General features: G+C 36.3%; 1 protein-coding gene across 17 annotated transcripts in view; it reads left to right on the top strand.

Annotated features, from left to right (window-relative positions):
- Positions 1 to 26,208, top strand: part of ndst2a (N-deacetylase/N-sulfotransferase (heparan glucosaminyl) 2a) — a 200,479-nt gene that overhangs the window by 45,920 nt on the left and 128,351 nt on the right. For 5 of the 17 annotated variants that reach the window (XR_012389282.1, XR_012389285.1, XM_073920847.1 and 2 more), the window contains exon 3: positions 12,135 to 12,229. The exons of 9 other annotated variants lie outside the window; for them this stretch is intronic. The gene's annotated coding sequence lies outside the window, so the exon portion shown is untranslated. Of the gene's footprint in view, positions 1 to 7,138; positions 7,195 to 12,134; positions 12,230 to 26,208 lie in introns of all 17 variants that reach the window. 3 more of the 17 variants (XR_012389283.1, XM_073920848.1, XM_068218731.2) reach the window with 1 other exon arrangement.

Genomic DNA, 26,208 nt, shown 5'->3' on the forward strand with positions numbered 1-26,208 from the left:
AGGAAAAGTCATGATTTGGGGTCCCATTCAGTATAGGGGTGTGCAAGAGATCTTCAGAGTGGATAGCAACAGCCTGAGGTATCAAGAAATTTGTGCTGCCCATTACATTACAAACCACAGGAGAGGGCAAATTCTTCAGCAAAATAGCGCTTCTTCTCATACTTTAGCCTCCACATCAAAGTTCCGGAAAGCAAAGAAGGTCAAGAAGTTCCAGGATTGGCCAACCCAGTCACTTGACATGAACATTAATGAGCCTGAAGGAGGCCCTGAAGATAAATCCAAGAATCTTGATGAACTCTGGGAGTCCTGCAAGAACGCTTTCTTTGCCATTCCAGATGACTTTATTAATAAGTGATTTGAGTCATTGCAGAGATGGATGGATGCAGTCCTCTAAGCTCATAAGAGTCATACACAATATTCATTATTTTTCCACTGCACCATTACTTTATATTCTATACTGTACATTATTTCTGTTAAGTGACAAGACTTTTGTCTAAGCAAAGTCAGACCTTACTGTCCTAATTAAATAATTAAAATACAAAGCATGATCATATTTTATTTTGGTAAATAAGCTTAATCTAGAGGCCTTTCGTAAGCCACTTTTGATACCAAATGATCAACTAGAAGTCAAGTTATTATTTGTTGTTTCTAAAACTTGGAGAGGTGACAAGTTTTCTGTCAGGTAGTGTATATGAATAAATATATAATATAATATAAATATAAACACATTTGTTTATGGATTATATCTTGTTTGAATCAAAGTAATTTATATTTTTAGTTTTTTAATTTATTTACTATGCTTATTTATAATTCTTTATATTGCAATAATGATTTTTAAATATGATCATAGCTTGTTCAATCAGTTTATTAACGAAATCTTTCTTTTTTTATTTGACTCAAGCACATAAAGTTACAGTGGGACCTAAGGGCACAATTAAAATCCTGCTTGAAAAACACCATATGTCATTAAATAAATTAAATAATATAAACTTTATTCAACACCTCTTGGGGTTCAGAAATAAATGCACACTGTAAAAAAAAGTCTGTTAATTAACAGGTACTGTATTTTGTGATTCACAAGCATTTATTTACGGTTGTTAATTGCATTATGGGACCTTGATCTCAGCTCTGTCGACTTGTTGAAATTTCAACTCTACACTTTAACAAAGTAACCTTTATTGACATTTTAGTAGTTTGAAATAATATAATGTATAAGTATTAATATAGAGAGAAATAAGTGAAAAATAACAGAACATGCACTGGCAGTCTATTACAAAGTTTTTGTATCGTAATATACAACACCAACCCAGACACTATATAACCTTAAACTATTAAAAATGTTAAAAGAAGTCAGCCTTTTTTTTTTTTTTACTTTTCAAGGTTAAACGTTTTTGGAAGAAAGACCAAGGTTCCATAATGCAATTGAAAAGCATAAATAAATGAGGAGAACTAAAAACACGAATCACAAAATATGGAAAATTGATTTACTGATATTTTTACAAAACAGATCACCTTTAACAGTCTTGAATTTTGAGTAAAGAGCACATCTGACAAATGTCCACCTGTCAGCTAGGTTTGAATATCTCCCAGAGTTCATAGTCTGCCTCTGGTTTTCTCAACTAGCCAAACATTCATCTCAACAGAATACAAATCTGAGGATTTTAACCTCTAGCATCAAGACCCTGACCTGTTCATAACCATGACAACAGCTTTGTCACCATGACCACAGTTCTGCACATTCTTCATCACACTTTGCCGGAGTCGCTGTCCTTGATGGACAGAGGTGTAGCTATCACAAACACACAGCAGATTACGCAGACGCACTGTGTTTGATAGGCTCTCTGCTATCTTGCTCAAGTGACGGCGATGGATTGTTTCACAAGACTGGACTTGCCCTCATAGAGTGAAGGTTTTCTTTTATTGCTGTTTTTTTCCCTCTCTCTGTCCCTCTGTCTCTCTGTAGCTCCCTTCCGCTTTATCCTTCATTCACATTATTGTATTGTCCTCCATTTCCAGCTATCCGTCCACCATTGTTCACATTTTCTTTTCTCGTCGGTGGTGTTCTGACCTCAACCAGTCCTTTCTTCCCCCTGAATATCCAGGAGAATCCAGAAACATTGTGAAAAGAACCTGATCCTAAGTCTCCTAATGTCTTGCTAATGGCTATAGAATGAATGAGCCCTGACTCTGGACAATTTGCCAAGAAAAGCTTTGCCTGTGGCTCTTTTTTAGGGGCTAAATCTCAGTCTCCCTTATCATTGCCTCGTTTTATTCTTCTTTACCTTTTTTAAGTCTCCTATCCACCAACTGTTCCCAGACCGCTCCTCGCCGCTGTCGTCATGCTGTCACCTTCATCCATCCCACTCCTTGTCACTCTGTTCCTTAATCTTTCTCTTTAGCTCACACTTGCTTTCTCTCATCCGGCTTTTCACAGCTTTCTGCCACGCTTTCCTGGTCTCTTTGCTGATGTGCTTCAGTCAAGTGCACTTCAGTCCTGAGGAGGGTTCTACATCTTGCCTGCCGTCCGCTGAGCTTTAGTGGGGTTTAACAGTCTGACCTGACTCATGATCAGGCCCTTTAGCTCAGGCAGCAGCAGCACAGAGTAGACGGGCAGATCCTGCACCAAGGCAAGAAACATCCTGATCATTAATGAATCATGATACCACTCAGAGGGATATATAGGGTTGAAATGAGGTGAAGAATAATAATATGGAGCGGAGGTCTTTTCAGAAAGTTTGAAATGTTTAGAATGTGTTGTAATGTCTTTATCTTCGATGGATAGATAATTCTGTAAAGATGCTCACAATTCATTTCAATCTTTTTTTTGTTTCTTTCAGTGTTATTTTAAGCAAAAATGTTCATTGTCTACAGCTTGCCACAAACCAAAACATGACTGGTTTTCTGCACTAGTGATGTGACTGAAAACTTAATTTGCGTCCTCTCATCCCCTTATATAATGGTTAAACAGTGCATAATGGTTGACAAAATAAGACTAGACTAAAATGTAGCAAAATTTAAAACTAACCAATGTTACTTTTTTAAATTAAGGATGTTCAAATAGTACAAACAACAAAGACAATCGGACAAACAAACCACAAGAGCTGCTAATTAAATAAAATTTACCAATGTATCTGTTTAACAAAACAATACCAATAAAATCAAACAAACGTAGCCAGAACTCTCTTAAAACAAAAATTTTAGAGTTTGTGTAAAAAGGATTGGAGAGGCTCCCAAAGTCTGCTGAATTTGTCCTGTGTGTGGTTGAGGTCATAAGTTAATTTATAAAGGAATAAAGACTGACAACTGAGAAACCCACATGGAAATAGTTTGAATTTGAGAAGTAGACCATTTCAGTTATGTACATTTCTTAGCCAGATATGTAAGAGTTGGAAACAGAGGTTGAAGGTCTGAGTCAAAAGAGTCTTCAGGAATGTCATTCAACAAAACAGTGAGGGGGAGAAAATATATCTCCTGGATTGCAGAATGTACCACTTTCCAAAATGGTTAAATGTGAACACAAGACTAAAATACATGAAAAATGTGCCCTTGATGTTACTTTTTTTATCCACTGCATTGCACTTTAATTTCATTAGATATGCAAATCAGTTTTCATTTAATCAAGTTATTTTTACAGTAAACCTGTGGAATTTCCAATAGTGTCTGGATGCAGCCTTTATGATGCAAGCTGAGATTGCATCACTCAGCGATGCAATGTTAGACGATGCACTTGATGGATTGAGTGATGTCACTGTGACGGGTAGGGCTAGGGGTAGGGTTAGGGGTAGGGTATTAAAAAGCATTGGATGCAGCTTAGATTGCACTGCACCAGGTTTGCATCCAGACCCCTCTCGAAATTTCAGTTTGGCATTACATTTTTATTGACAATTAACACTGGTTTTCTTTTAGTGACCTGATATTTTGCCCATTGTGTTAATAATGATTTTTAAAAAGGCTATTGGCAACATTTCAGCCTATCATACTGCTGCTGTCATCTGAGACTCCTACAACTCTTGCACGCACGCACGCACGCACGCATATATATATATATATATATATATATATATATATATATATATATATATATATATATATATATATATATATATATATATATATTTAGGGCTGGGCAATTAATCGAAATCGACATTCAGGATGCACAATTGATTAAATTTTTTAGGTCAATTTTTGCCATTACTTTCCCTACTGTATGTGGGATCACGTGACCTTGCTCTGTTTAGGCTGATTTATACTTTTGCATAGAGTGCACGCGTATGGTCCAAAGCCTTCGTGCGGTTGCATACCAGCGCACCTCTCAAAAAATGTAACTACACATTAGAGTAACATTAATTCACGTTATGATACTATACCAACTGAAGTATCGTGATACCAAGTAGTATTGCGATACTGCAATTCATAACTCAAATCTATGAAGTAAAGACAATTGTCAGAAATACTGACCAACAAAAAATACATTGAAACAAAAAGATACAAATTATACAGAACCAAATTAGTTACAAAAAGCGTTTTTCCAACACAAGTAGGCTATATGAAGTCGTCAAAAATTGTTTCAATGTTTCCTGTTGCTCTTGTGAGTTTTTCTATCTGTTTTTTTTTTCTTTTAGTCCTATCAAGTATTCTAAATTTCACTTTAAATCGTTCTTTTTAAGAGATTGTTGTAGCTACTAAATCTTGTGCTTTTGAACTGAAACATTAGTAAACGTGCAATAGGCTACACTTTTAGAAATAAAAGTACACAAGCTGTCCCTGTGGAGGTACTTTTTCAAAAGGTACAAATTTGTACCTAAAAGGTCCATATTAATACCTCAAGAGTACATATTAGTGCCTAAAAAGTAAAAAACTGTTCCTCTTTAAATTGTAAGTACTGATATATACTTTTAAGGTACCAATATGGACCTTTTTAAGTACAAATGTGGACCATTAAAAAAGGTATCACCCCAGTGAAAAACATTGAAAATAATTATTTCCAAAAAATTGTTTGCAAAAGTGCAAGTTATTATTTTCACTTTTGATAAGAAAGTGAAGTTTAATTTTGGCAGTTTGTGTTTTAATTTCAGTTCTTCAACAATGATGTTCAATAAATTATCATAGATCGTAGATAGTGTGTGTTTACTTCAATTATTTTAAAATCAAGTAATGCCCTTCATTCAGAAATCTCTCATGCATATTTACTGTTTAAAACTTGTCAGTGAACTATGAGGGCAAAAAAATAAAGTCATGAAACAAAATAATCGTTCATTAATCGTAATTGAGTTAAAATATTTAATTCATCAAGATTTAGATTTTAGGCCAAATCGCCCAGCCCTAATTTATTTATTTTTCTGTATTTGCTTTATTTTAGTTTGCTATACTTAACTACAGTATCCCTTTTTTCTCCATCTTCTCCCTTTTCTCTTCTTCACAATCTGACCTCCTCACGCATTAGACCTACACACCGCCTACTTTAAACCAAGATTGCGTTCTGGCATTAAAAGCCTAATAACTCACAGTTCATAGCGTCTAATCAGTTAATTATTCAATTCAAACCATCTGTAACATGCTCTGATGTCAGCCCATGTGCTGCGGAGCGAAGAGCAGCTCGGCATCTGCAGAGTCAAGAAGCTGAAATGAAAAGGATAGTCCATATGGTCGAGATTCAAAATGGCTCCGCTGGAGGCGTCGTGATGCTGGGGCTTTGTGCCATGCTGTTTCCGTGAGGCAGAGTTTCCAGTGTCCTGCCAAGATGCCAAAGATTCACTGTCTCTGAGGCTGGCCGAGAACCAGCAGTGTAGGGTTTACTGTAGGAGATTATACAGGAGAAGGTGAAGATGTCAACACTCCTGCTGTCAACCATCTTAAAGACTGCTCCCATGTCCTGTCCTCTTTGTCCTTCCTCAACTAACCTTTCTGGCCTGGTCCCAAATGTCACCCATAGACCTGCTCAAGAGTCTTGTATTGTGACTTTGTGTCGTATAAGTAATACTGTAAGCCAAAAAAGTGGATGTGTATGAAGAAACTTTTAAATCTTAAATGTGACACCCTTTTGTCTTATGGTAAAGTCCAGGTCAGGACTGGTTTTGTTTTTAACTGAGGTGGAACCGTTCAGCATTAAACTATTAAAACACAACTTTGCTAACACAACTTTATAACAGAGTTACAGACATTGCAATATTTTGTTTCAGAGATATATTTTGTGATATGATTAAAATTTTACAAGATAATATAAATAACTTTATTTGGCGAGTAATTCATTTTTTATTGATACAAAGTAAAATTAATTACAAGCGTACATAAATACAAAAGAGCAAAGATACTAATGAAATGAGCTGTTCTTTGTGGTTTTGCGGACAGTGTAATTTTGAGGTACAGAAATTAAGTATAGAGTAGTCAACATTTGAGGTGAATTGAAACCTTTCAAGAGTTTACAATTAGCTGATGATTGATAAATAAAGCGTGTTTGGCATGCTGTCCTGGGAGAAAGCCTTGGGCTCCCTCCTGTTTCATCATTTTCATCAGGTAAGTCTCAAGAGCTCCCCAGGATTAGTTCATTTTTATTCGACTGGTAAAACTTTATTTTGATGGTCCATTTGAGCATTAGTAAACTCTGTCTGCCTAATATCTGTTGATTCTGCTGCTAAACAGCTGCTAAGCTGACTATAAGAAACTATTTATTTACGCAGCGGTTGTCCTTCCATTCGTAACCCAATACAAAGAAACACCCCATACATTCTAGCACAAATGGCCCGTTTCCACTGAGTGGTACAGTAAGGTACAGCTCGGTATGGGTTATAACCTTTATCAGGCTTGCGTTTCCACTACCAAAAGAGTACCAATGGTACAACTACAGGGCACAGGGTAGATTCTGCTCTTCTACTTGGCTTTGTGGCTGTTCATCAAGACCATGACAAGGTTTGTTTATGTTCGGGTCGACCACGGCACGTTATTAAATGTATAAATTATAATGGTGTAATGTCTCTGCTGTGTATTAAAAAATGGTGCTTCCTTTGTCTCTGTAAACCAATAGCATTCAGCTGTGCATCTTGCTCCACCTTTTGGTACCCTTTTGTTGTGCTAGGTATCGTTTAGAAAAGGTACCCAAAAAGTGGTATGATTCGATTTTCTTTTTGGTTTCTTTTGACAGTGGAAACAGCCATAAAGCGTATCAAACCATACCACTCAGTGGAAACAGGCCATAAGGTAAGGAAATCCGGTTAGTTATGGATGTTTTGGATTCATCTGATTGGTAAATCAAGAGATAGCTAAAGTGGGATCAGCCATGGTCAATTATAAGCATGTGATCCTCTCGAAATTAGTTTGGAAATAAACTTCACTTAATTACAAATTATAATAAAACACCTTCTTCTCTTATTTTGAGACACTTTTTTGGTTTCAGTCCAAATGTTAAGCATATTAAAGGTACAAATGTTATAAAATCTCGTGCTTAAATGGTTTAAATGTCACAGGCCTAAAAATCTCTCACTTTATTATAGTTAAAGTATTCATGTCTTCTAACCTGTTTTCAGGTTAATTATAATCACATCTTGACACTGCAGATTCTGCGATGTTACTTTAGCACATTTGCATATTGTAATATTGATGCTGAAACAATATATTGTGCAGCGCTATCATGTATGCAGTTTCTTTGTCAACTCTCGTTTGCTTTTGAGTTCATATTTATATTCAAGAGTAATGATGGTTGTAATATCATAACTTAAAAGAATGCCTCACAATGCTAACACATTTGATACTCATGTTTATAATTCACAAGATTAACCTTGATTCAAATATGTTTGCTCTGAACTATATATATATATATTTTTTTTTTCTTTTTTAAACATTATACTCTTGTTTTCTTAGTGAGCAGTTTTGCTTATTAATGAAAATGGAGAAAATAAGAAATGTTTTAATATAACAGTTAAGCTTTGAGTTGACAAGCCTTTAAATAAGAATAGGAATGCAGCTCAAAGGCGTATAAAGATGAATGTGGCAACCCAAGTTTATGCACCTTTTGTCCTGCAGGGTTTTATTGTATTGATTTCTGGAATGCATGCTTGCTCATACCAACTGGACTATGCAGATGAATGTGAAAGTAAATATTTGCTTTAAATCTTCAAGTGTGTGTGTCAAGGCATAAAACGCATTTAATGACACGTTTAATTCTTAAAACCCGACTCCTGCTGGCTTACAGATCAACGGCTGAATGATGTGACATTCCATGTTTTGTGCTCGTGTATGTAAATAGAAGTGGCAACCTTGTTTTTCACTTCAAGTGCGCACTTGTTTGTACCTGTAAATGCAGTCAATTTTAACATTTATTTCTTACACTCCTGAGACGAGGCGCAGGTTTTAGGAAGCATTTATGTAACACTGATAGACTTCCTCTTTTTCTCTCTCTGCGCTATAATAAAATCTGAAAGGGAGGAAACTTGGCAGGAGCTCATATTTGAGACTGTTTTTGTCTCCCTGAGGACATTTCCTACTCTCTTTTCACAGCTGGAAAAGACATTGTCACTTATATTGCTGACTGCGTGTTAAAGATAAGGGCTTCAGAACCACCAAATTAAACGGAAGGGTTTATAGAGAGCGACTCTGCTTGAGTCTTATGGACAGCACTTCCGCTGTATAATGCATCTCATCAAGGCTTTTTTTTTTCCCTGAGTGCTTTGGGTGGCGGTAACCTATTGATTAAGAATATGTTTACACAAAGGTTGCGGCTTGACGCTGTCTGGAGAGTAACTGGAATCAAAATCTTTTTCACAGTTCTCATGCAGCAGGACACTTGTGCTTCAGAGGGATTGTATTTGTGGTTTGTGTTGGCCGATTCGTATGTTGCTTTGAATAAAGAGCATCTGTTAAATCATCTTGGGCCAGTTCTGCTTTCCTGGTAAAAGCTTAATGAAACCGTTTTGAGTTTTGTCTTGATTTAGATTCTGTAGATTTTTAAATGCTGAGTCTGTATTGATGATCTTCCTGTTTTTGGAAAGTGTACAATGACAGTTTATCCAAGAACAACAGTTGTCATCATTTATTCACTCATATGTCATTCCAAACTCAAAAGGCTTTTTTCCATGAAACACAAAATGAGAAATGTCAGATGTAGTCATCTTACAGCATTCGTTAAAATAGAAGGAAGAACAAGTCTATTGAGATTTCAATTGAATTCATTTTATTTCTATAGCATTTTTTACATGTTGATTTTGTCAAAGCAGCCTAACAAAGAAGCAAAAAATAAGTTTATTCTCCCTCGGGTCATTCAAGATGTATAGCATTACCTTGGCGGTCAAGTACATGCTCTGTAGTAGTGGTCCTCAACCACTGGGCCGCGGACTGGTACCGGTCCATGGATCAATTTATACTGGCCCACTCAAAAAAAATCATGAACTATTTCTGTTTTATTTATTATCTAAGTCTTATCTATTATCTAAATCTTTTATTTTGAAAAATGACAGTATTCTCTCGCTTACGTCTCGGTCACTTGAGTGCCAAATTTAACCCACAAGCAGCAAAATGAGTATGAAACAGACATCTTTGGAAAGTTTCTTTGCTAAGGGGAATGGCCCAGTGAAGGACCCACAAATTGCCAAGGAATATTTTTGCAACCCTTGTGTCAGGTGAATCCAGAATGTCTGTACAAGAAGATCAACTGATGGAGATCGCAAATGACGGCGGTCTTTTAGAGGCCGCTTGCACATTATGTCTTTTCTACATTTTGCACAAGTTTGTTATTTTCCAGCTTGTGCGCACAAACGGTGTGATGCACTTGCGCCTTCCAGATCTTGGTTAAACGAATGTCACGTGTGCACAATGAATTACGTGACAAGACCCAACCGATCAGCTTGTATGGAATATACACATTTCAGTAGACCGTTTATCTTAGACAAACACACAACACCCAAACACTGCAGTGCTTTTTCAGTTTTCTCCATAAATAAAACTTGTATCAGAGTGACAGCTTGTCGGCCTCTGAGAAAATGATTGATGGCCGCCTAGCAACCTACGAACCTTTGGCCCAAAATCCGCCCCACCCCTGGTCCGCAGTAAAATTGTGTTGACCAGTTCGTGGGGATAAAAAATGTTGAGGACCACTGCCAAGGAAATTTGGTCAGGACACCATGGGTTACACGCCTACTCTTTACGAGAAGTGCCATGGAATTTTTAATGACCACAGAGATGTCTCATCTGAAAGATGGCTCTCACTAACAGTATAGTGTCCCCTTCACTATACCGGGGCCTTAGGACTCACATAGACTGCAGCTTGACCCCTGCTGGCCATAATTGCAACAACAACCTAGTTTTCCCGCATGCTCTCCCATCCAGGTACTGACCAGGCTCAGCCCTGCTTAACTTCAGTGAGTAACTGGTCTTGGGCTGCAGGGTGATATGGCTGTGGCCGGTTGTGTTCTGTTTACTGATTTACTTCAAAAGCCAGTCAGTGTATCATCATGAGTTCTTAAAGTTCCAGTAGCTGAGCTGTTGACTTGCATGATCCGAACCATCAAGAACCAGCATTTCATCTAAAATCATTGATGGTTCTACTGAAGATTAGTTACTTATGTTATATGTAAATTCAAAGCAAATGTTTATTTTTTTTTTGGAAAATTACATTATAAAATGATCATGACACCATGTTAATATCATAGCTATATTCATATTTTATATAGAAAATAATATTTTGGTGGTCATTTGAATTGATTTTATGTGTATATTTATTTTTAGGTGAACTATGCCTATTAATGTCACATGTTGTTGGATGTGTCACTGGAGCATTGAAATAAACTAATGTGGAGGGGGAATTTCATTCCATTTCTTCATCCCGAATGACTAATGATGACAAAATTGCATCAAGACATTCATAATTTTTTATTTTTAACACTTCCTCTGAGTTCTGATGGTTTCCTGGCATGTCACAGCGTGTCTCATTGTGGATTAGGTGAAAGGTTTAAAGTTATTGTGTCTCTCAGACTCTCGTTCCACATCCCTCGCTTCCCCTCCTGTCATCCGTGCTCACATCACTTTCTTTATTCCCCCCTGTTACTCTGACATGTCTATTCAGCTCACTTTTTCTTTCCCCGGCCTCCGCTCAGTGTCTCTCCCTCCTGGTCTTACTCCCCTCTGTCTAAATCCAGCTGTTGTGTTAATAGTTTTCCTGCCGCCTGGAGAGCAAAGTAATGAGATTCCATTTGCAAACCTAGACCTTTGGGCTTGAAGAGACGTTCATGTTTTTTATTTATTTAAATGTTTGTTGCTTCACTTGACTAGGGCAGCCTTTCAGCTGTGCAGTCTGCTATGACCTGATTTATTTATTTATTTTTTCTTTTGCTCTTCCGTTTAGCCATAAATTTTGCCTCTGGTTTGATGCTTCTTTTTGTTGCTGTTGTTAAGCTCAGATTGAAGTCGAATGTTGTGAAGGAGTTGACATACACTGTAAAACCTAACCCAACAAACACTTTTACTTGACTTTTAGTACAGTTTGTTGATGTAAATTGTAAAAAAAAATGTGTATACATTTCTTACTCTGAAAAGTTCTTGATTAATAACTTAAAACAAATAGATTTTTATGAGTAATTTTTTTATCAAGACATTGTCTTGTTCCCAGCATGCTGTTCTTAAGAATCTTTAAGTATAGCATAGCTTAAAACAAAGTGTTATTTTAGTATTCCACAATACTAAAATGGGGGTTGTTTCAGTTGTGTTTCATGTTTCAATAAGGTTTTAAAGTTGGTTTAGGATAAGGGCTGGGTGATGAATCAATATCGGTATTTATTTACTGAATAAATACTTACTTACTTGTCAATAACAATAAAAAAAGCTTGGTATGTAGTTTTGGTATAAAGCGCTATTGTTTTATTAAAATGTGGCTGCTGAGCGGGCACCTTGGAAGCAATTCCAATAAGCCTAGGGTGTTAGTTTGTCATTTCCAATGGAGGTACGCGACTGGAATGATGCGCACATGATGTGGAAGCAGCACACGCCTGAAAGTGCATGCATTTTCCAGTCACACCTACTTTTCCAGTTGAAAATATCTTTTCCAAATGTGCGAGCGCACCGCGATTCAATTAAGTAGAACTTTGTATAGAATATACGCATTCAGTTATAACGGTAAGCTTATTAATGCAGTGCTGTTTACTTTTCTCCAGAAACTTGCATCGGAGCTGCAGCAACGGTTTGTCCATCTGTCATCCTTTGAGAAATCTGTTGATGGTCACCTAGTTACGAGAGATGCCAGGAGATTGTGAGTGCAAAACCCATTAAATAGCCAAGTGAACCATGCACTCGTCACTTCAGCTCGAAATAACAACACATACGAAAATGAGTAGCGTATAGCAGCAGTGAGGAGATTATAAAAAAAAGGATTTCTAGGATGTCGCCAGAGTGGCTTTTTGGTTTCTTTTCTTGTGGATACCAGCCACTGTAACCACATCTAAAAGATTTTTTTAGCATAGGTGTAATATAGTCATTCAACTTCACAATTTGTAATGATTCAATATGTAATTACATAATGAAGGTTGCTTTCTTTACTTGAAAGCTCAGAATTGATTATCAAAATTTATTTTGTTGACGGAGTTTGAGGTTTACTCTATCATTATTATTCACACCTTAAAGTTTGCTTTAATTGTTCAGTATTTATGCTTTATAATTGCACACACTTTGTAACATTTTATTTATCAAGTTTAAGAGTCTCTTGAACACTTATGTCTATTTTTATTATAAAGAGATCAGATATTTTGTTTAAATATATATATTTTTTGACTATTACAACTATTTGGCTTAGTGATGTTGGTAAATTAAAATAAAGTGGTTAAAAAATAATATATTCTAATATTCTTAAATGGATTGTTAAAAAATATTCAATAATTATCGATACCGAATGAACATGATATCATTTTATTTCAATATCGAATTTTCAATATTTTTCAATATCGCCCAACCCTATTCAGGATGCTTTTTCAGTGTTTGGGCTTTCAGCAGTGACATTTACATTATTCTGAACTAAACTAAAGTAAACTTCAACTAGTTTTGATTTACCTGAACTTCATCTATGGTAAGCTGCTGTGACAATCTACATTGAAAAAAGTGCTATAGAGATAAAGATGAAAGAAAAAAGTATGGCTATATATCGGTTAAGACTATACTTTTTAACAGTAACTGCAGTTGTATTTGCATGTCCTGTATATGCGTGCCATTGCTGCTGGTTGATTGAGGCACTTAATTTAAACGTTAATTTGTGGCTTTTAAGGCAGCCAGCTTGCTTGGTTTTTACAAGTTAATCGATTGAGAAATGCCATGTTCCAGTCAATATTTTATTAAGTAGCTCTACTTTTATTAAGAACTTCTTTGTAATATGCATCCAGTATATTGAATTATGAAATAATGAGTTTTCATTTTTCAATGTGATACAGGGTTTGAGAAAACTGTTAGAATCAGTTTTGGTTATGTTGGACTTGAGCAGTGCTGTGCAAAACTATGGTGTATGATCATCTCTCACACACTAACTGTGTGTGAACCAAACCCAACCAGCTCACCAAAGTTTCTCTGTGACACAATTCAACTGCATTTCTTGTGTCCAGAGTGAAGGATAGTCTGCTGAAGCTGTGCTGTGCCTCTAAATGGGCTTCCAGATCAAACATTGGTCTGGAAGCAGCACCAATTGCACAAGCATCTTTACACAGGATGTCTAAAGTACAATTCCCTCATGTATTTGCATGGCGGAAAGCCGTGAATCTGTGGTTTTTGTAACAGGGCTGCACAGTATATCATTTCAGCATCAATATCACAATGTGTGCATCTGCAGGAATCGCATCGCAGATTCTGCATTGTTCAGTCTGGATTATAGTTGACTAGGAGCCACAGTTCAGAACACATCATAAGCCAAGTTATTCATGATAGCTTTAACAAAGAATAATTGTATCTAATTATTGATACAATGAAGACTGTAGTGTTTTTTTTCATTTACCTGAGAACTATTACTCCAGAAAGCCATAAAGCACTTTTTATTTCAATTGTATCTTTGCTGTATTGTATTTGTCTATGCTTGTGGTTTGTTTATTATGTTATGCAAATGCACTCTCCTATACAAAATCATCAGTCAGTTGAAAATGATAGGTTCTTTTCAGATAAGGCTATTGAATTTATATGTATTTTAGAAAATCAAAAATCGCAATGTCAGTTTTTTTCAATATCATATAGCCCTGCTGTATATTGGCGGAGTGCATGCTGTATTTACACAATTACAAATATTTTCCTGTCGCACGTTATGACTTGGCCAAGTACAATGCAATTGCAAATGCCCTGATTAACATCTATGTTGATCGTGGAACATCATGTTTGTTCGAAAATGTAATCCATACCTATTCCCTACTCCTGAACCCATACACAAGTGTTAGTTATTTCCAGAGGGAAATAATAGTTGCATAACAATCATGTAGAAGTGCATAAACCTAACCATACGCCTAAACTCAACATAAACGATAAACATATCTCTTAATTCTGGTTGACTGACTGGAATGGTTTTTCAGGATCAACATTGATCCAACTTCAACTTGCTGAAATCAGGTTGGCGTTCCTTGTTTGCTGCGCACAGCTGTTTGTGGCGGTTAAAAGTATTATAAATATGCATGTATGTGGCATTAATATTCATGCAATAAAGCTGGCCACTTGATTTCTCATCTACTTTCACCCGCAATACATAAAGCCTTCCTTTATAAAGCACGTATCAGCCTTTAAAATTCATTATCATCATCAGCAAAAGTCATTATCCACCCAACCCCCTGTTTATTCAATCAATTATTTTTTGCATATCCTCAAAGTTGGACCTAATTTAATATAGATTATTTATTTTTTTTTATTAAGGGTTCTAGCATGCTTCCGAAAAAGGTAGGTAACTGCAGGGTTAGCAAATAGTACCTTACAGTCTATCTGTGGCTGTCTTTCTACAGTGTTTTTTTTTCTTTCTCTTACTCCTTCTTTTCCAGCTGAACAGACTTGATTTATATAAATGCTCTATATGGACTCTTTAACCTTTGACTCATCGTAACAGTTCTTTTATTTTATCTGCTATACTGCAGATCATGTTCTTAGATGCTTTCTACTGAGTGATTTGATAATTCTTAACGCATTGAGGTGGTAAGAAATGAATCAGGCTATTAGGTCTGTTTAATGGTGCAGGTTCATCACAGTTCCAATTCAAAAGCTTTTGGTATTTTTTATTTTAATTCGCATTCATTTCAGTGTATTTCAGGTCAGGGGACATAAAATATATATATATATATTTATTTTAAGATACGCAATATTGTTTTTGAGACAGTTTTATTACAATGTGTAATTTGTGAGCTAATACTATTTGTTGTTTGCATCACATAACCAGCTCAAACATTTATAGCATGTGTAATGTAGTAAACTTGCTCTGGCACTCAATGTGTGTGAGTTCTGTTCAAGACCTGTGAAACACAAGTGATGATAAAAGAGGTCAAATGTTTGTAGAAGCAATTTTAAACTGTTGCAGTGCATCAATATAGTCAATTGTTAACATTTTGACAATACGACTTGTTTCGGAAAAAAACTGAACCCTCACTTATGTCCACTTACTCTCCATTTTATTTTCAAAGTGTGCAATATGACATGATTTAAAGGAGCGACAACATGATTTAAAGGCTCAGTATTTAAAATTATTTTTGTCACTAGAGGGCAAATATTCACAACAAAGGCATATGCTGCCCTAAAAGTATGTACATTTTTGTGAAGGAAAATATATACTTTTGAGTGTGTAACAGAACAGTATGCAAGCTTTGGGACATACTTCTTCATCTTTAACAGATCCTTGTGTTGCTTAGTTAAGAGTCATGTCAGTCATCCACACATCATCCACATTTATTTCATATTTAATTTCCTACCTTATTGGAGAAGCAGCAGCAGGTTAATCTCCCATTCACGAGTCTTTCATGCGAAGAAATCTATATTTCTTATTAGGTATTTGGCTAATTCTGCATTCAGACGTTAATCTCCAAGCAAGTCTTTATAAATGTTCAGTATTGTTGTTGCAGATGAAATATAACACAGAAAATGCTATTTAAATATTTTCCAGTGGGCTAGATATTAATTAACAGTCATACAAACATCTTTGCTGAAGCCTCTTTACTTGACTGTTGGTCTCGTGTGTCCATCATGTTTGTAGTTTATTTACACTTTTCACTCATGTTTGTAGTTCTAATCGAATTCATGTACAACTCGCAATGTACTGTGGGCAATATCAGCGGTTAGAGTATGGACGCTTCTACACCTAAATTTTTTACCAGAAATGGTAAACCATCCGGGAATCTTTGGCATGCTCATTTCAATATACTACAATTTGGAACATTCTAATTCTATTTTCAAATACTGTTTAGGATGGATAGTGTGCGAATTAGGATGCAGCAATAATTTGAGTTTGTGACTGAGTGTGGAATCATGAGGGTTGTTGTCTTCATTTCATCCTAAGTGTCCCCCAACCTCCCGCTAGCTGGCAGACACCTATGCTAGTGGATGCTGCTCTCTCATTGGCTGTAGGTAAACGCTGATATAATTTTCAATCAGAACACATTTCACACGGCATGATTTGAATCGCCGACAGGTCCAGATATTTAGCATGCCAAATATCTCATGGGTGTTTCATCTACAATTCTCTCAGATCGCATCTTTGATAGCTGTACGTTAATACTGTGTGATTGTTACTCACGTTAATGAGCACCAATTTGCCTGTGATTTCAGCCATTTCTCGGCGATTTCTCAAACCTGTTTGCAAATCAAAATCTGGGCTAAAATCATGCAGTCTGAACTCGGCATGAGTCAAAGTTGGTCTGTAACTTTGTCTCAATCTCTGAAGCAAAATCTTGCATATGATATTTAACTTGCATAAGTCTTTTAACTTAGAATACACCTATAATTAGCACATAGTAAAATGTCATTATTATTTTACGATCAGAATGAGATTATTCAGATAAATATTGGGATTCTTTTGGAAAAAAAATCAGCAGGGGTGTCTAAACCACAATCCAGGAGGACCACTATTCTGCAGAGTTAATCCTCAGTTTTAATTAAATGCACCTCAACCTGCTAATCAAGGTCTTGGGATTCATTAGAAAGTCCCGAGCAATTGTGTTGAAGCTTTTCGAATCGAAACTCTCCAGGATGTTGGCCCTTCCGGAGCAGGGATGTGCACCCCCTGCTCTACAGTCCATGGTGCATTTTTAATGTCAATGCTAATGCATACTGGACATTGTTGAAAGACCACTTTTTCCTATTTTGTTAATTAATTGCGTTAAAACAAGTTTTCGAAACGTCTCCAGTTATTAATAGACTTGATTATTATGAGATTTTACCATTTACAGTTAAAAAAATGTGAACAACATTGTCAACTTTATTTGGTACTTTCTTTAGATGAAATCCAACTTGGCTCAGTCACTACAGATGTATGGCAATACCAGGTTAACATCCGTCTTTTTTTTGGTTGACCGCTCAATTTCATGTGGTTGTCTGTGATCGATGTTATTACCAGATGTAAACCAGTCTCCTGGCTTTCGTGTCTGGCCGCATCCGTCTCCCACTCTCCCCCTGCCTGTTTTTGGTCTTCATGTGGAAGCAGGCCTTGTCTGCTCGTGCGTGGCCTGAAGGTGGAAGTGTAATTTCCTGTGGCAGACAGGCTGGGAACAATTGGTGGGGGGTGGTTGAAGAGAAACAGGCTGTGAACACGCTGCCCTACGATAACTCAAACAGGCAGACTGCAGCATGGGTGCCGAGACGAAACCAAAGAGGGAAAAATGAAAAGCTAAGCTGCAACTAACCCCCCTCCCCTCTCACTCTTCCCAAAACTCTCGGCTCTTTCAGGAGGGTTTGTGTTCAGCCAGGCCTGAGAGTCGGGCTGTTGTGTTTTCTCAGGCTGAAAGTGGGGAGCACAAGAGAGGTACATTAGTATCGCCTCATTGCCATTTATTACGCTCCTCTGTTCTTCTGGAGCGCCTTTGTAATATGGAAATAATTGAGCTCTGATAGAGCAAATGCCAGGACTTTGTTTTGTTTTTTTCTGTGAGCCTGTCATTCTTTAGTTTGTTGCGCTTGTGTGATAATCTCCACCAGACATTAACAGAAGCCTAAAGGGTGTTGCTGCAAATGTTGTTGTTAAGTATCTGCAGTCTAATACTATGCAGAGGATGTGACGCATCATATAGAGACACACATGATTGCTTATGCATACATTTGTCGTTGTTATTTATTCATTAAATTGCTTTATTTAATGTGTGTTGGCTCTCATAGATTGGCTTGTTAGTCATTCTTCCGGTAAATTTTTGGGCAGCAAGCCACATCATGAGTAGCATCTGGACGGTTATTCCCCTTAGAGAAAGAAATGCGTTTAGGGCTGTCGATGGTGCACTAAACCAGATTATTCTCATTGTTTTGAAATATTGGATATAGTTGCATTGGAATATTGGGTAGAGTTGTGGATTAGATTGAATCTTTTTAAGTTTTTATGAATGTATCTTTTTATTGATTGAATGAAATATTAGGGCTGTGCAATTATATGAAATTCAATTTCGATTTCAATTTTGGCTTCTAACAATTATGAAGAAACAAGATCAAGATATTATCAAGATAAAACGATTATTGCATAATAAACCGCCCCTTTCCAGTTGTACATATTTGTTGGTCTGCAAAGCTCAGTTTCACGTGTAAATGACTGAAAGCATGTACTGTAATGTAACTTTTGCAGCACAGGATGCGGATCATTCATTGATGTACATTCAAATAATTCATGTTTTCAAAAGTGCAAGAGAGATCGCATGCTGTTGTGTGTAGACGAGCAGAGCACACACATCAAAAGTCATCTTAACATGAGAGCTTTAATGGTCAAATACATGCAAATTTGTGTCAACGCTGTGTTTAGTGATTATTCATATTACCCTCTGTGTAATAAACAAACGAGCTCAGAATTAAAAGACATGTGAAATTGAAACCATAAATCAATACCGCACTGCTCTTAAAATAACAGCGCACAATATTCTAGCTGCTGACTTTTTTTTATCAATATTAATTAAACAACAAAAGGACAAAATCACTCACTGCTCTTGACTAAAGGACTTTTGTAGCTATAATTTTTATTACAGTCTCATATTTTTTATTCCATTGTATTCATTTCTCTTTCCTTATTTACAGGGACGAAAATAACTGTGTGTATGTATATGCATATGTATGTGTGTGTGTGTATGTGTGTGTGTATGTATGTATGTATATATATATATATATATATATATATATATATATATATACACACACACACACACACACACACACACAGTTGAAGCTTTTTTAATTGATTTTCCTCCCAATTTCTGTCTAACTTAAAATATTTTTTCCAACCCATTTGTAAACAATTTAATAACTCATTTCTAATAACTGATTTCCTTTATCTTTGCTATGATGACTACTTACTATTTTACAAGTTATTTTTCAAGATACAAGTGTTCAGCTTAAAGTGACATTTAAAGGCTTAATTAGGTTAATTAGGCAAGTTTGGGTAATTAGGCAAGTCATTGTATAAAAGTAGCAATATTGATCCTAAAATTGTTTTCAAAATATTTAAACCTGCTTTTATTCTAGACAAAAAAAAAGAAGAGAGAGACCACCTTCAGGAAAAAAATATAGGAAATATTGTGGAAAAATGTCTTGCTCTGTTAAACATTAATTTGGGAAATATTTCCCAAGGCGAATAATTTTTTACTTCAACTGATACTCGTTTTGAATTATCGTGATTACAATTATGACCAAAATAATTGTGATTATGATTTTTCCCATCATCGAGCAGTCCTATTAAGTAAACAATATTTTTAAGCTCTTAAGCTCACTAAAGAATATAAGTTGCTTTAAAGTTGAGTAAAAACAAGTTTACTTAGCCTGTTCTTTCTTTGTTTGTCTACAATGCATTGAAGTGTTTTTTTATGTTGGGGAACAGAGCTTTAGTGTTTCTACTGATGCAGGAGAGGAGGAGACAAATGTGCTCTTTGATTGGGACATCTGTATTATAAATCACTGCTGTAGTTTACCCAAAAATGAAAACTCTGTCATCATTTGCTCACCCTCATTCTTTGAAACCCACAAGATTTTCTTTATTCTGTCGAACACAAAAATAAATTCTTCACAAAGAGCTAACCAGAGACTGTCAAGCTTTGCAAAAAGGACAAAAAGCCCCAATACAATAGCTGAAGAGTCGGTATGAAAGGAATAAATAAGTAATTGAATTATTTAAGTTGTTTTTGTGAAACTGCTGGTGGACAGTATTTAAATTTTGTAACATGCAGAAAATGTGAACTGCGATTATAATGTCCAATTTTGACATGTATCTTTATACAAACCTGGAATAAACAAATCTCACAGCCTTGCTACTACTGAATAATTTGAATACTTTACTATTGAAATTTTTTTTCAAATTTAACACCGTTCATGAAATTCGAGACATGCATTATCATTTGGACTATTAGCAAAGCCAGTCATATATTAATAAGTTGTTGTAGTTTTAACATCACAAGAACATGAAAGGCACAATCACTACCATCTACTTAAATGATTGCTCCTTCTTACCTGGAACTCTTCTGTTCTTTTGCATATTCAGACCCGGTGCATTACGTTTAGGTTTAAAGAGCCATAAAACCCTCAGGGTGGTTTCACACCTCTAGAGGAGATAGACAGCGACTACATTTACAAGGACATCAGTAATCAAATTGCTTGCCTTAATATGAATAAAACTAATAAGATTAAGGTGTGTACTTGGTTACGATTTAAATGTTCATTTCATGATCCCGTTTTACATTTTATAGCACATAGATCAATTAATGTCATCGCGCCTACAGGCTATCCACGTTTCCTCCGGAGTTGTATGCAATTTTGGGTGTTTTATTTTTATTTGTCGACTTAAACTGCAGTTTGGCACTTTCACTTTCATTCGGGAACATTTCATACATGCCCCCCGTGACAAACAAGATTTTGGATGCGATACAATAATAGTTTAAGGTGTTTACATGTTTACATTCAGAGAGCAGCATTTAGAGCGGATCTTTCAGTCCATAATGTTGTAGTGATATTACTGTAGTCTTAGTATCTAAATCATTTTGACTAGGGTATGTTTTTGAAAACTGAATGAGCACTGCTGACAATACTAACTAACTTTGCCATCTGGAAAAACATAAACAAGCATTGATTGCACACTTACCAAATCTGTAGAGACATGACAATCAACACAAATTAAAACTTTTTTTTTTTTTTTTTTTTTTTAAGATGACTAGTGGGAAAATCGGATTTCACCATTTCCAGATGTGAAAAGCTCTCAAGTAAAAAAATGCTCATGTGTTCAAACATTTTTGTTATGTGTTAGCAAACCACTGTAATCCATACATGTCCACACGCAAGCTGTGCTCTCATTGTGGAAAATGGAACAGAAACCTTTGTTACGGCAAATTTATAAATTCAACACTGATGACCCATGTCTCCGAACAATTCTTCTTCCACTTGTTTTAATTACGGTTAGCAACACAACATGGTGTCTCTCTGCCATCTGAACACTGTAATGGGTAAAAAGAGTCTTCGAAGCCATATCATGCATATTAATAATTCACAATAGAGCTATAAATGATATAAATGATTGGTTTGAACCAAATCTTTCTCACAAATTATTGCCGAAAACTCAAAGCTCAAAGGCATCACTTCGTACCTGCCAGTACAAACATCCAGTCTCCGTGGTGAAATTTACATAATGATCGTATCGCTGTGAATTTCTTTTCAAACTGGCAGAAGGACTTTGCTTGAAATAACACAAAAAAAGACCAGTTTTAATTTTTTGGTGAAATATATGTGTCCTAATAGTGTTGTTTGCAACGTTGGACACGTATATGAGTGTCAACACCTCAAAAAATGCGCTTTGGTGTTTCGTTACCCTTTTAGGTTTGTTTGCTGCGTAGCAATGCCAAGATTCAATCATTGCAGAAATTACATCTACATGTCAATACAAAATAACAACAAAAAAAAAAAAAAGAGAATTATAATAAAAATTAAATACAAAGTTACTCAAATGAGCAAGCAAAAGCACATTTTTACATCAAGCCATTCATACAGCATCTCCACATCAAAGATCAAAATAGTATTAAAATGGTACTATTTAGTCCCTAACTGACCATGTTATTTTCATTAAACAGTCTAATGACCAAAGGTATAGTTGGACAAGCATATCGTTTTGTCCTTGTTTTATACAGTGTTTGATTTCTTTGCTTCTTTTGCACCAGGTTTACTGTCAAACATATGGAATATATTTGCGGTAGTACCACTTTTTCTTTCCCCATTTAGTGTTCTTTCTGCCTTTATCATGGCTATTTTTTTTCTTCAGGTTTGCCTTGTAGTAGTTTGATGTAGGCTGTTTGAGATTAAAGTTGTAGTTTTGTCAGCTTCCCGCCTCTCTTCTATCGATCTATTGGGAAGAGCTAACAGTTTTACCCTTTTGTTTTTGCTCACATGGAAGACCCAGAGAGGATGTGTATTAATCCTGGGTGCTACCTCTAATAGAATTATCAACTCCTGATGTTGTGCACGCCATAAATCTTCACCCCACTCGCTGTCTTCCTCATGTCAGAAAGTGCAAGAGTGTGCACTTCTCCTGCAGTGCACTTTCCAAGTGACATTTCATATTTATTTCCCCTTTCCTTGTTGTGCGGAGGGAGCTTTAGCACGCTTTTTGCAAGCAGGGGGTGGGTGTACAACATAGTGTGTGATTCAAACGATTGTAGCGTAGCGTTAGGAGTGTTTATTTATTTTAAGCGGGGTTGTGCCACTTTGAGGTTTATTTTTTTCCCCTTTCAAACCATTTTAAATTGCATAGGTTGGCATGTGCCTTAAAAGTAATGAATTCTACAAAGAACATTTTTTAAAAGTTATTATTATTATTATTAATAATAATAATATTAAAGTACCCCTATTATGCACTAAAATGCTTCATATTTTGGTTTGGGTAGTTCCTAACAAGCTAATATGCATACAGGTTCAAAAGCGCTTTCATTCATCGTCTTATAATTTGTGGTTATTTTTAATTTATTTGTAATTATTTACTCTTTTATAATTAACCTAATCACTCTCATCTTTGTTCTGTGTTTCATTTTTTCAAAGTTATCCTTTGCGTGACTCTAATCTGTGGTGATTTGTCCGATGACCCAGTCTATTTTTATGTGATTGGTCGACTACATGCAATGTGTGTCGAAAAATTAAACGCCCATCAAGGCAGTAAGCAGCTAGGGTGCAGTATCTGTGTGAGCCCAACGCAGGAACTTATTGATAAAGCTGTGCAATTTGTACACCAGTGTATTGCTCTATTCTTCATCATAACTCTAAAAAAGAACAGTGACAAACATCCCTGAATGTCCCAAAGTCCTGGAGTGAGAGTAAATTTCCTAGTCATATATAGTAAATAGCAACTTTACACTTTTCGTCGGCCCATGCACAATGTAACTACAGAAGAGTCGAGCTTTAAAGGTGCTCTATGCAAGTTTTTGACTATTCTAAAGCATAAAAATACCATATGTTTACAGGTATTTAAGTAACTTCCCAAGTGAACATTCTTCTTTATCTGAAAAACAATGCTGAAGTCAGATATTCTGCTTTGAAAATATACGTCACGTGCCCTAAAGGCTTTGTTTTGATCGTTTAACCCACCCAATATAACTTTAGCCAATTGTATTTCAGCACCCTGCGTTGCCTTGGTGGAAAACTGTCAGGAAAGCTGTCAAAGCAATGAGACGCAGATTCCACATGAGGTGGTGATTAATTAGCAAATAATATAAATATTACAAACTTAAACATTTGATGAGCAGGTTGTATTGTAACCCTGTGTCCTAACAAAACGCTATCGGATAGGATTTGCAGTGATAAGCACTTTGGCTGCTTGCAGCAGACGAAACATGACAGAAAATTTAGTATAGAATAGTGCACTCGCTGCACTCCAACAAAATGGCAAGGTTTATGATCTAATTACTACATATTAAACCTTTTTAACATTATTAAATGTGCATGCTGAATCACTGATTTGTGTAAGCTTGCACTAATTTATAACTCTAAAGTTGAAATTAAATGTTTTTCATTTTCAAGATCTGCCGCTACTTGTATTATGGAAATAAATGTTAGATAAAATGTTATTCAGACATCTCTCATTATTAGCATTTAACACTAAATAAAGCACATAAGTTGTACCTGAGGTGATCATAGTTTAGCCTGTTGTTCACCTGTGAGAAATACAAGCTATTTCTCATATAAATTTCAGGTGTTGTTTAGGACAAAAACTACTTTTAGTATGGATTTCTTCTATTACCTGCTGTTTGTTTTTAGTTAGAAAATGGTTGAAATCAGCCTTTAAGTTTAAAAGTCAGGCACACTCATGTCAATCTGGCAACCTGCGCTTGCGTGGACTTGTCAGAGGAGCAGCTGAGTGAAAATGTGTTTTGATCCAGGAGTGCAGTACCTAGTCCAACCACTGAGTGTTAAACTTACATGCTGCATCTTTAAATAGAAAAACATATCAAACTCTTTGGTCATTTTTAAAAGAGATGCTAATGGTCTTATCCGATTCAATGATTAAAGCTTTGACTTTTTGAATGGATTCAAAAATAGTAAAACGTACAATGAGCCTATTTTCACAAAAGTGGAATGTTTCTTTTTAAGTAGATGTCACAGGCTCATATGTGGCTGGACATACTGCTAGATCTTTCCTGCTCTAAGGCAGATATGCCAGACGTTGGTGTCCTGTATCAAAACTCCTGTCCCAGATTTGCCTTTTAATCTTCGTTAGATCTTCATAGGATGTTTGCACAGTCCTCCTGACACAATTCTGGGAAGCCTGCGGGCCTCGACAATCAGGCATGAAGATCTCCCTCTTGTTATTAGTATGGGACCACAGAGACTTTTGCCTTTTTATCAGATATCGTCCTGAGATCCATCCTATACCCAAATGTGCCTATTCATCAGTCAGCACAGTTTCGTACTTGTACAAAGGAGCTCATTTGCAGTCACGAGAATATTTTTTTTTGTATTTTCAGGCTTGTATAAGCATGTAGCTGAATGCTTTTCTTGTTTTATTATTCAAGTTCCTTTTTCATCACACATGCTGCATATTATTCGGTCGCAAAGCTCTTGAGAACGGTGCAAGTGGTGAAATTTCATGTTAAATGACTTTCTCGCTTACTAAAAACAATGGGGCCTTCCTGCACAATCCACATTCCCTCAAAGATATCATATCCCAGTTGACCCACCAATCATGAGTGGGAGGGTCCATCTTATTAACAGTCTCTCCCTGCTGAGACTCAATATGCAGAAGGGATCAGGAAAACTGAACGCAGGATGAGACGTGCAAGGATATTTGACCTTGCATTTGAAGGCAAACTCTTCTTTATCAAACCGTCAGTCTATCTCCCAACTGCATCTATTCCTTGAAGGAACGGGTCATGCCAATTAAAATGTTCATCATTTATTCACCCTCATGCTGTGTCATACCTGTATGAATTTCTACTGATAAACCTAAAGAGATACAATTAAAGTCAAAGGGGTGTAAAATTAACTTGAATTTGCATGGATTGCTGGTTTTAAATGACACGAGGATGTGTAAATGATGACAATTTCCATTTTTGGCTGACGCGAATCTTTTATGCAGTTCTCAATACACCAACCTAGGAAAGAGTAATAATGAAAGTCTTGTTCTTTTACATGAGATGCGCACGCACGCTGCTCATGTGAGCTTTATAAACAGTGAAGGATCAGTGGGCTGTGCTCATTGAATAGATCCCACAGCAGTGAAGAATATTCCAGCGCTGATTCCATTTGCATTAACTTAGCAGAATCCAACACATCTTCTCTATGTGCGTTTCACGGGTCAAGGAAGTGCGCATGTCTGGTCTGTCAGCAGAAGAACGGCCACAACAAGGTGATAGAAATGCACAAACAAATACAGATAAAAGGAGATGTGCAGAACGCTATGTACCAGAAGATGAATTCGTGTTTGGCCGTGGATTGTGGGGAAACTTGTGTACGTAAGACAGATGCAAAGGGAGAAAGTGTGCGCGCGTGTGACCTTTAGTGGTCTGGGTTCCATTGGGGGCAGATTAATTACTCTGTTGCATTAGCATGACAGGTCCTGCGCTTGTCGGCTCGCAAATGTCACCT

The sequence above is a fragment of the Danio rerio genome, chromosome 13 (genome assembly GCF_049306965.1).
Source record: "Danio rerio strain Tuebingen ecotype United States chromosome 13, GRCz12tu, whole genome shotgun sequence".
Taxonomy (NCBI): domain Eukaryota; kingdom Metazoa; phylum Chordata; class Actinopteri; order Cypriniformes; family Danionidae; genus Danio; species Danio rerio.